Source organism: Rhinichthys klamathensis, unplaced genomic scaffold, assembly GCF_029890125.1.
Source record: "Rhinichthys klamathensis goyatoka isolate OS25496 unplaced genomic scaffold, OSU_Roscu_1.1 h1tg000178l_1, whole genome shotgun sequence".
Classification (NCBI taxonomy): domain Eukaryota; kingdom Metazoa; phylum Chordata; class Actinopteri; order Cypriniformes; family Leuciscidae; genus Rhinichthys; species Rhinichthys klamathensis.
In genome coordinates, this window is record NW_026606707.1 from 1,742,501 (window position 1) to 1,754,932 (window position 12,432).

Genomic DNA, 12,432 nt, shown 5'->3' on the forward strand with positions numbered 1-12,432 from the left:
TTATTGACAGGAGCCCTCAGGCTTCACCTTGTGTAACCCAATGGGGCATAACATGATTCCCTTTGTAATGCCATGTAATCTCCCTCAGTGATTCGTTGTCTAAAAGAAATGGTTACTAGGTGGAGAAATCTGCTGTTATCTGCTCAAATCTGTCTGCCTATCTGTCAGCACTCGCTACAGATGCTGTTTCATACAGGCACACACAAGACATCCCCTGAGTCAGCGGGCCTATCTGTTCCTGTTCGGAAAATAAGGGCTGTGTGTATGTCTGTGTGTGTGTGTGTGTGTGTCTGTGTAATCTGAAATCTGCCCGTAATATAAAATATGCCTGCATTGTTGTGGCTGCATTGAAGCGGAGAAGTTCATGAGAACCTCTTGACTGAGCTTTATGTCATTTTTATGAATATAACTGCTGTGAACATACAAGTCTAAGAAACTGTTTCTGACAGCTGTTGCTATTTATGATACACAAGTCAGAAAACTCGACCTGTCGGAAACAGTTAAAACTAATCTCATATTCTCAGTTGAAATCGACACTCACATTTAGGACACGTCCAAAGTTTTTTTTTGTGCTGATGTTTGCAATGAAAAGGATCCATTTTGGGGGTTTGCCTAAGTTTGAAGGTGACAAAACCCTGGAGAGAAACGATTACTTTCTGACACGCAAACACTCAATTTTAGGAGCTGCTGCCACATTCAGGCTGAGGCATGCCATCGGCTCCAAAAACTATTTTGACAGATGGTGGTTCATGATAAACGAGTCTCTTTTTTGTTGCAAGCTGAGTATTTCTTACAGGTCACAGACAGTTTTGGCATAAATATCCCCTGTGCATTCATTCATGGGAACTAGGTTAAGTCAAGTTATTTGCTGCTGTGGACATTTTTGTTAAAACTACATGTGTGGCCACTTCATGTATTTGTGTGTAGATCATGCACCAGCTAGTAAAAAGCCCGACCACCATTCCCAACCGTTTTGTTGGAAATGTATCTTTCTTGCTCTGCCTCCACTTATAAACATTGGTCACGTTCACAGAGCAACAGAATATGGTTTTCAGCCTTGTATTTCAGACAGTGCTCAATAAGGTTACGCTCACACGCTTATTTATGGGAGTGTAAATATAACCAAGCTCACACAGTCACCTGACATGTTTAAACAGTGCGAAAGCCATTCTGCGCAACACACGCACATCTCTTGGTTTTGTGTGATTTCATGTGTGGCTTCGGTAACTCACAGAAAACTGTCTGTCATCAGAAGGTTTTAGATCTAGTCACTGTCTTCCACTGCAGCTGCTCTCGTCAGTTTTGCGGTCCAAATGGTCAACTACAAACTCACTTTAAAGCCACTGTCAAGATGTTACGCGCATCCCAAAGCAATCAAGAATAGCCTATATCATATTAAATGGTGATTTATTATTATTCTCATCCAACTATATTTTGTGCTTCACACTCCAGTCCAATAGGTGGCAGAGATGCACACATTCAATTGGTTTGCCAACTGCCATAAAATATTACAAGAAAAAGAAGAACAGAAAAATCACTTCGGCCCGTTCAAATACCCTCATTGCGGGATTTGCACATGACCACTTGTCTACTTACATGGCATATTTCTGGAGTTTGGCCAGAATGCTCAAGTGGGTGTGATGACCACAAGTATTTGTGGCTGGAGCAAGGCGACAACGGTTTTCAAAGGGGTTTGAAGGTTCATCAAGGGAAAATGAAATGCTTGAGGGAGAAGGGACAAGGGCCTCGCATTGATCAGTACTTCTTACGAAGTCAGTCAAGTCAGTCGAATGAAATCCAGCGACAGGAAGCAAACCACAGCTCGCAGGATATCAGCACCCCTGTCATAGAGGAGAGGAGGGCTTGCACAGTTAGTGATGAACATATTCATACTTGTGAACCCGGTCAGACTAACCAGCATAAAAGAGAAAAGAACCTCAACGGGCATAGGCCTGGAGTTAGATGGCCAAGAGCTTGTGAGAAAACTGCATGGGACACGGTAAACACAGATCTATGCTTTGCATTGGAAAGATTAACTGGTACAGTTGAAAAGAAGCTGGATAAATTTGGGGACATCATTTACGCATATGGAAGTGAGAGGTTTGGTGTGGAAAAAAGGAAGGAAAAAGTACAGACTACTCCTGGAATGTCTAGACGGCAGCATAAAATTGAAGGGTTAGTTAGAGAAAGGAGACAGCTGAGGAAGCAATGGAAAAGAGCAGAATAAAGTCAGAAGGAGGGACTCAATCTCTTACAAAGGGCCATAAAAGATAAGCTGGCAACATTACGCAGAGCTGAGCGTCTACAGAAACACTACAAAAAGAAGGAACGTGCGAGGGCTAATTTCTATAAAGACCCATTCAAATTCGTACAGAAGTTATTCACCAGGGAGAAGAATGGCACTTTAAAAGCATCTAGGGTTGAGCTAGAGAGATATTTGGAGGAAACGCATACAGATGCAAAAAGGCATGAGCCTATGTCAATTCCATCAGACATACCACCTATCAACCCTCCAGAATACCAAATGGAGGTCTGTGCAAGTGGAAAGAGGTAGAGCAGGCTGTGAGAAAGGCAAGGGCTTCATCATCTCCAGGGCCTAATGGAGTTCCGTACAGAGTGTACAAGAGTGCTTCAGGAGTTCTGCGAATTCTGTGGAAATTGATAAAAGTGGCATGGGAAAAACAGGTTGTACCTAGAGCATGGCGCAGAGCAGGTGGCGTCTTTATACCTAAAGAAAAAGATGCTACAAGCATCAGTCAGTTTCATCCTATTTCACTATTAAACGTTGAAGGTAAGATTTTCTTCAGCATTATTGCCCAGAGATTGTCCACCTACCTATTAAAGAATGGTTTCATTGACACATTGACATTCCAGGGTTCTCAGGATGCTTAGAACACAACAATGTTATCTGGCAACGAATTCAGTCAGCTAAAAAGGAGAGGAAGGAGCTCCATGTGACATTCCTGGATTTGGCTAATGCATATGGTTCAGTGCCGCATGAGCTTCTTTGGGCAGCATTTGATTTTCTCAGAGTACCAATGTCAGTAACAAATTTAGTGAAAGACTATTTTGGAGATTTGCAATTTAGTTTCTATACTTGTTGGAATAATGGCAGGATGCACCATTTCTCCACTGGCTTTTACCATGGCAATGGAAGTAATCATTAGGGCATCAAGATGGGTAGTAGGAGGAGAGCGCTTGGCTTCTGGGATGCGACTACCACCAATCAGAGCATACATGGATGACATGACAACCATGACCACAACAGTAGCCTGCACTAATCGGTTATTGGGGAAGTTAACAGATAATATTGAATGGGCACGAATACAATTTAAGCCCTCTAAATCAAGGAGCATCTCGATAGTTAAAGGAAAGGTAGTAGATAAAACATTCTTCATTAATGGTGAGGCAATACCAACAGTTTCTGAGAAGCCAGTGAAGAGTCTTGGGAGATGGTACGATGGGGATCTAAAGGACACAGTTCGGGTGGGAGAAGTTAGACGACAAGCAGTGGAAGGGTTGAAGAGCATAAACAGCTGTGCTCTACCAGGCAAACTAAAACTCTGGTGCTTTCAGTTTGGTCTACTGCCGAGGTTGCTGTGGCCACTGACTGTGTACGAGGTTTCTTTGACAACAGTGGATAAGCTGGAAGCGTTGATAAGTTCATACATCAGGAAATGGTTGGGAGTTCCGCGCTGCCTCAGCAGAGTGGGACTTTATAGTAAAGGAGTATTGCAGCTGCCAGTCTCTGCTTTAACCGTGGAGTTTAAGTGTGCCAAGGTCAAACTGGAAATGACTTTAGTAGAGTCACACGACAAATGTGTAAGGGAGGCAGCCCCTGTGTTAAAAACTGGTAGAAAGTGGTCAGCAAAGAAATCTGTAGTAGAGGCAAAGGCTGACCTTCAAATTGGGGATATCGTGAGACAGGTACAGCATGGAAGAGGGGGTTTTGGGCTCAGTTTAGCTCCTCCTAAATGGCACAAGGCAGGCCCAGCTCAAAGGAGGAAGCTGGTAGTCAACGAGGTGCGAAAGCAGGAGGAGAGGATGAGGTGTATAAAAGCCATTTCCCAGGCCAAGCAGGGAGATTGGATGAGATGGGAGAGTGTGGAACAACACAAGATGGGCTGGCAAGACCTTTGGTCAATGGAAGAGAGTAGGATCAGTTTCCTTATTAGGTCAACATATGATGTTCTCCCATCACCGCAGAACCTAAACCTCTGGGTAGGAGAGGATCCCTCTTGTCCTTTGTGTTCATCACCTGCCACATTAAGGCACATTTTGACAGGATGTAAGGTGGCTCTTAGCCAGGGTCGGTTTCGTAGAAAACTTGAAGAGTCTGTTGGTTTATTTGTATACGTTCCTGTGGATATTGCGTGAATGACGGGTGGTTGGGCAGATATGGTGTTTTGCGGTAGGTGGTATGCCATACGAACCGTTGCCACTGAAACTGCATATTAACGCACCAGTGGGGCTCGACAGCCTTAGTCAAACGGGTTGGCGCGTATGGTTGGGTTGCGGAGAGATTGTGAGATTGTGGTTAGGTCTCAGCAGCAGGAGGGATGTAGAGGTCAGTAAGCTGGGCTGAGTTGAGTGGGGGACGGAGGGGGGTGACTCTGGGACGCCAGAGCCACTGTCGAGCCCTCTTGAGGTGTCGTGGGCTAGTCGACGAAATACTGAGGACGGAAGGTGCCCACTTGAAGACCCTAGAGATGTCCCCTACTTGGCTCAATCCAGACGGTTGTCGTGCTGGGCCACTAGGGAGACCACACTGTAGTTGCAGCCGTCGCGTGCGCTGACGCACCAAGTACACTGCAGTCGTTAACGCCGGACAGAAGGGGAGTCACACCACCATATGGAAAGAAGCGTAAATGGGTGAAGCATAGTTTACTGTAAAGCTACGTCTTAGTGTTGCTTATCTTGGCGAAAGCCGAGTACAAATCAGCATGACGTTTTAACATCTACTCTCGTGTAATGGAAATCATTTTAAGATTTTTGTTTACTCCCAATGGGACACACTTAATCACTGCATGATTGTGGTGCTTCCTTTTCGAACGTTTTACAAACTACTTATAATCACTGCAGTCTCTGCACCAATAAAATGAGCAACACTTTGAAAAATTATATGTAACATCTAATTAATTTAACTTAAAGTTCCTGAATGTGATGAATAACGGGATACACTTAGTCTCAAAGAGCGCTAATTACTTTCTGAACGATAAAATAGTATGTTCCACATAGAAAGAATGTGTGCAGTATGAATGTAATCAGGACATACTACATTCATCATGTTGTCATTATGTGACTTACAGCGTCTCTTGCCTAGCTTCACTGCCGTTCACAAATCCTTTCCTTTGGCCACATGGGATAGTAAAGTGTCCATCAGATGCATTCGGCAGTATTAGGCCATTGTGGTTCTTTTCGCCTACTGTTTCATGAACTCTGAATTCAGACATACTACTCTTTTCACATACTGTATGCGAGTGTGCTGGAAGTACTGTGGAAGCCATGTTCTGGAGAGACACAGGATTCGGCATGACGCTCACAGTGCGTGGGTATTCTAGTTGCTATCTGTTGAGTGTACATTGTTTGTATTGCTATTGTGGTGCATTATTGAATAAGTGCACTCGATAATGTCCTCTATGGTTAATGGTTGTCCCCCTGCACTATATAAAGGTATAGGGCGATTTGGGACACAGCCATTAAATTTTTGTTCATACAGTAGCAGCTTGAATATTACGTAAACTGCTCGATCGGAACAGTTTGAGTGACACACCTGTTGTAAAATACAGTTGTCAACTCCAAAAAATGACTAGCCTAACCACAGAAAACACGACTTCCCAGCATGCCTTCAAGACTAAACTGCCTGGATCTGTCCTCATTCACCGTTCTCAAAGGCAACAAGCCATCGGAGCAGCAGTCGCTTCTGGATGTGAATCTCATGGCCAGGTCAGCGTTGAAAAGTGGCCGTTCTGTTAGGAAAACACTGAGCGTGTAAAAAGGCTTCCTGCCGAGAGTTTAAACACCATGTAATTTATGCTCAGTGTTGGCCAAGAGTATTTCTTTCACTCGAGAACCACCTCTGCAGCTCCACTTCACCTTAAACACCAACTGCCGTAATAGGAACAGGGTTGTTTATTGGTGGTCAGGCAGGACCTGCGGAGTGTTGTTCTGGATCTGGGTCGTTGGAATGGGGGGGGGGGGGGGGGGGATGCATGCACAAGTCAGATGTCACCAGGGCTCTGAATAGGAGATCAGCCCCCCCCCCCCCCCCTTCCCCAAGCTGTTTATGTAGGCCTAGCAGGATATCCTGCTACATGATGAAATAATTAGAGGCCCAGAGTGAGAGGGCAATGCCATGCCTGAAGTCAGGAGAGCCCGTGGAAAGAGGGAGGCCAAGTCGGATCATTTCGATTCCTGAAAAATTGGTTTCCCTCCTCTCAAGAGCCTATTTATGCATGTTATTTATCTTCGGCTCCTGGTGTGACTTTATTTTTTTTAACTATTCACCCAAAAAAGTTTATTCACTACCCAACTGACAATGATCTTTATCACTTAGCCCGAGGGAGGATGAATTCCTTGGCAGCTTTTAATATTAAATCATCCAGAATTATTACACGGCTCTGTGGAATACGTGATTCTGATTGGTCAATCGTGCCATCCAGTGGTATCTTATTCCCAGATAACAACTGCTGAAAACAGATAACGCAGGCTCATCCGGGTTACTGAAGTCAGCAGCGCTACACGCTTGCTAGGAACGTTTTTTCTTCGTGGAAGTTTTGCATTTGGTGAGCTAATAAAATATTAAAACTCAGTCAAATCAATATTTTGTGTACAGGTATTTAATTATGCCATCCAGTATCGTGGACTCCCTCTCTCTCTTTCATACAAACCTGCCATTTTGTGACTATTGTTTTGTACACTGTACAAACAGGTACGATTTTGAAACAGTTTAATCTGAAATCAATAACCCTACGGTGGCCGAGAGAGCTCAACGCACTGCAACTGAAGAAAACGCATGCAAATAGAAGAAAACACATGCAAATAGAAAACAACGTGTGCAAATAGAAAAAAACACATGCAAATAAAATAAAACGCATGCAAATAGAAAAAAACGCGTGCAAATAAAAAAAACCACCTGCAAATTAAGAAAACATCTTCATCAGTTTCACAACACACGTGTGCTCCAAATACTCACAACACCACCAAATACATAAATGCGCTGCAAATAACACAGAACACAACGGAAATGTTTCCAGGGGAACCAAATAAGTGACGAACCCGGCTGGGACGTGCCGGCATTGATATCCATAAATCTATGCGTGCTGGTGCTTACAGCTTAAAATTATACTTTATTTATTTGTTTATTTATTTATTTGTTTGTGCAAAACATACAGAGATTACATTTTTTATGACATACAACTTGTATACAATGTACAAAATGTATTAACAATATGTTCAATGTCATCAGAATACAAATGAGAAAAGAACAATGAGCTGGAAACTAAAATAAATAAATAAAAAATATAAAGAAGAAAAACATGAAGGAAAGATATTTATCTATACACCAGTTACACTGTACAAATTGTTTCATGTTATTACATTTTCATAAAGAAAAGTTTCGTAAGAAATGTTAGGTAATGTAGGGTCCACAATTTTAAAGTTGAGACACAGATATATAACGCATATTTTAAAAGCTTTTTTTTGTAAAATAAAAATAAAAATGTATTTGCATCCGTTATGTTAACAGCATCATATTTCTGTCATAAGACCAGCTGATGGACACCGTGCTGCGTTGTCATGGGAACATCCCACGTTGTCTTTAGTTGCTCCCTTCATCAAGTGCGCTCCACACGGCTGCCTAACAGCCCACTAGAGCCTTGCTCACTCCAAAAGGGCTCTAATATCTGCCCTTCGAAGGGAGTATGGCATAGGGAAGCTCACGAGCAATAAGCACGTCTCAGCCGGCTCCGTCACTTATTTGGTTCCCCTGGAAACATTTCCGTTGTGGTCTGTGTTATTTGCAGCGCGTTTTCTGTATTTGGTTGTGTTGTGAACTTTTGCAGCGCGTTTCCTTATTTGGAGCACACGTGTGTTGTGAAACTGATGAAGATGTTTTTTTTTAATTTGCTGTTGTTTTTTTCTATTTGCACGCGTGTTTTTCTATTTGCATGTGTTTTTTTCTATTTGCATGCGTTTTTTTTCTATTTGCACACGTTTTTCTCTATTTGCATGTGTTTGCTTCAGTTGCAGCGCGTTGAGCTGTCTCGGCCACCGTAAATATCTCTTATCTCCATAATTATTTATGTGGTGAAATGCTGTGTAATAAGTGGTATGACTGTAAACCGTATCTTTTAAATGTCCGTCTAGTAACTTGCCGCGCTATCAATTGCTCTCTCAGTGGAAGCTTTGCGTTTAAAAACCTAATAAAATATTTCAACTCAGATCAATATTTCGTGTCTTATTTACTTATGTGGCAAGTAGCCGCGTCATAAGCGTGATAATGTAGGCTACATCCAGCCGGTTGTTACATCCATGCCGGTTGTTACAGCCGGTTGTTACATCCATGCTCAGAATAAACCCCCAACAGGGTGATGAAGACGAAGCGGAGGAAGGCACAGATATGGACGGCACAGATGCCTGTCATTCTGATACAACCTGCGCTTTGGAAATTGCAGTGCAAAATACAAAATTATTCAAATAGACTATGTGCACGTTAGCATATGCTACTTCCGGCTGCGAAACCGATAGGGGGTGTCTAGTTTCTAGAGATGGGATTTATGGCTCTTTGAGGAGATCCGGATCTTTGCGATCCGTTCCTTTCAAAGAGCCGTTCAAAAGAACGGCTCTTTTGGCTCTTTTTAAATATTTAGTCAGTTTAAAGAAGCCAGCTTGGGGGAATCTCAGTTTATCCTGGAAATAATCACTGGGAGGAACGATGAGGTGAGATTTGTAGTCAATTAATTAAAACTCAGATATCACACACCAATATCTGAGTTTGAATTATTCTGAAATATTGATTATTACCTCATTTGTCATGTGTGGACTATATTCCATAGGGTTGCACAACATCCCTCTGCTTAGAAAGTGATATCACTATTTTGGATTTACCTTTAGTACAAAGTATGTGTATGTGTAAAGCTATGTTGACTTATGTTATTCATACAATACCACAAGAACATTTTGATAAAAAACAAAAACTATTTAAAGTTGTAAATATATACTGTAGATACAATAACATGAACACAAAATGCAATGTAAATAAATACAAAGCAGTTCCTTTGTATTTATTTACAAAGGAGCTTAGTGTTACTTTAGTGGGGTTTTATTTTTATTTTTTAACTGGAGTACCCATGTGACGGCATAAGTCATTGGCTCTGCTCCTACCCAATGACAGCACGTAGGGTTCTTTCCCACTGGAGTACTCACGTAAAGGATGCGCGCGCGTGCACAACTATCATCATGCTGTTAGGCAGTAGCACCCCTGCGCTGGGTGCGCCCCTTCCCCTATAACTGAGGAGCTAATTTGTGTGCATCTGTGTGAAACACGCATGAAAAAAGAACGACAGAAAGAACGGCTCCCCTCCAGCCGCGACTCGGCTCCCATCGTTCATGTTTATGAGCCGTTCAAAAGAATCGGTTCGTTCGCGAACGTCACAACTCTACTAGTTTCCGGTAGCCTGATGGACGACGTAGAAGTAACGTTAAACATTGTTTACTTTTCACAATGCAGCAGCGCCTGGTTACCGTAATTCCTCAAATAAAAACCGGTATTCAAATAAACGCCGGGCCTCTGATAATGGCCGGGTGCGTGATCAACGCGGACAAATAAAGGCCGGGGGAAAATTAGTGTGGATAATCTCCTAAATGACTTTCATTGAAGAGATGTTACACCTGTCCACTTCATGCGTGTTCTGTGATCTGATCGTGAAAAGACCATGTATAAATGCCATCCGAAGCACATTCGAGACAATTTAAATCCGATCGCTCAAACCACTTCTTCAGGAGGAGATCTGAGACGAGATTCCAGACGAAACTGCACAAGTGTAAATCAAATGCATCTGATTGTTGAAACCACGTATCTAAATTTTACTCCTCCCAAAAACGCTAAAAAATAAGTGTGAGAGCGTGTTATAGGCTATGTAATGTTATAGCAAGATGTGACAACGCTACTGCAACACGCATCACGGCAGCCGAGCATCTATCCATAAAGCCAACGTGCAAACTATTGCAAATTAAAGTGAAAGTAAGTCGCAGACAATTCTCCTCATCATTAAAAGTAAAGAAACGAAATGATCTTACCAGGCTTGTTGCCGCTCTCGCTTATTGCGGTCTTTTGATTTAGAAATGAGCTGATCTATCAAATGCAGCTCATATCTGTTGCTTTCGGTGACGTCCACTCCATTAAATCCGCATATAGCGTGGGAATTGAAGATTTATATCCGTTTTGCGAAAACGCATTTGTGAGCAGATTTAAGTAGAATTGTTTTGATAAATCAGAGAGCTTTCCGATCTGAGAAAACACATGAAGTGGCCAGGTGTAAACATCCCCTAATATGCATTCAAGTTCATCGTAACGTACAGCCAATAGATGGTAGTAGACAATAGATGTAACACACATATAATTTAGTGCTGCTAGTGTAACGGTCTTTTCAACAACTTTAATGAAAACGAAATTGTCTTGAGGAGCATGGAACCCAGACGGAAATTTGATTTAGATTTTTTTTAAATAAAGCGCCTGCCTCTAATAAAAGCCTGTTACCTTCTGCAGTTTAGGTAAATAAAGGCCCCAGCTTTTATTTGAGGAATTATGGTATTACCACCGACTGCCCTTTGAAAAGTGAATCGGTTTTTTTTATGTTTTAGGTCCATTGCGAACGATTAAACTAACTTAACGCCGGTCCACTGATGTAAACAAGACGGCAACCGGAAACGAAGTACCCAATTTCCACCCTCAAGCCGGAAGTTAGCATTTTTCTCGTGCACAGAGCGAATTAAACTCATCCAGCAGCTGTTTGTTAATTAAGTTAATCTATTAACTTTTCAGCTGTATTCCAAACATTGCATGTATTTGAATGCATCGGAATAAATAAACAAAGTAGCGTGGAATGCAAACGCACACATTGTGCTTGTTTTAGAAAGCTTTCAGGGTTGGCTTCCTTCTACAAGTTAAACAGCAGGATAAACAGCCGGAATCTCTAAAACTGTGTGCCGCCGTATCATTGCATTAATGCTATGTGATATCATAACAATTACGCAATTTCCATACACAGTTCAAAAACTATTCACCGCTGTGAAGAACTATGGGAAAACATTCAACATCTACGTCAACACCTTGTGGCGAGAGGTGCGCAACTGGAAAAAAAGGCTTTGCTTGGAAAAGTTATGTGTGTGTGTGTGTGTGTGTGTGGTGATGTCATGCGTTTGGTGTGCATACAGCTGCAGTGAGGTGAGGAGGCTGCCGGGACAGGTGCAGGGCTTCAGTCCTCTGCCTCCCTGTTGTCATAGCTGAAATAATTGGCTAGATTACCGTCACCTCGCCTGCTTCACGCCTGCCTTACACTCAAAAGCTGCCTTTTCATCCACACTCGCTTGTTTCTTCTTCACACCTTTACATTGGGATGTCAAGGAACAAGAAATGCAGAAAAGTCTGGGTGCACTGATGTGTGCAAATATGATGAATATAACATCCACAAGAACTGTACACAACTGCGCAAAGCACGACAAGTGCTTTTTGTGTTTATTTAGCTTTCTATATGTTTGTTTTGATTTCCTTTAGCAACAATGACACACATGGTGTTTTTCAGTTATGAACTGTATAGTTATGCAGGTTTACATTTGTCATTAAAGTGACAGCATGGGGGATTTTTTTTTTTCAGTTTTCATTAGATTAAATTACACTTTGTTTTGATACTATACTAAACTATAAGTAGGCCTAACTTGTAAACTAAGCTAACTCTCATTAGAGTATTAGTAAACTGTTAGGTTCGGGTTAATAGAATAAGTTGACATGTAGTTGCAAAGTTACTTATAGTCAGTAGAATGTCTGTTGGGGAGCATCAAAATATAGAGTTTGCAGATATTAACCCTCAGACGGTCCTCAGTCATTTCTGACCGAATAATTTTCTGTTTTGAATTTCTAAAAATCACAGCTTCATCGGAATGTTATGAAACTTGGTGACTTTTATGGCATTAGGTATGTAAATACAAAACAAAATTGAGGTCATGATCCGAGCATGCTAAGTGGTCGTAAAAAAATGAGTCACGATTTTGGTCTTCGGTCAAAAATGACCGACCCATAGGAAATGAATGGGAAATTTACAAAAACACAAAAATTCTCTGAACATTTTTTCAGGGAGTCTGAAGTCAAGAAGTCTCTTGTACAATCTACAAATCGGCCACGATTCTAAAAAAAAAAAGTACACCGCAGTAAAG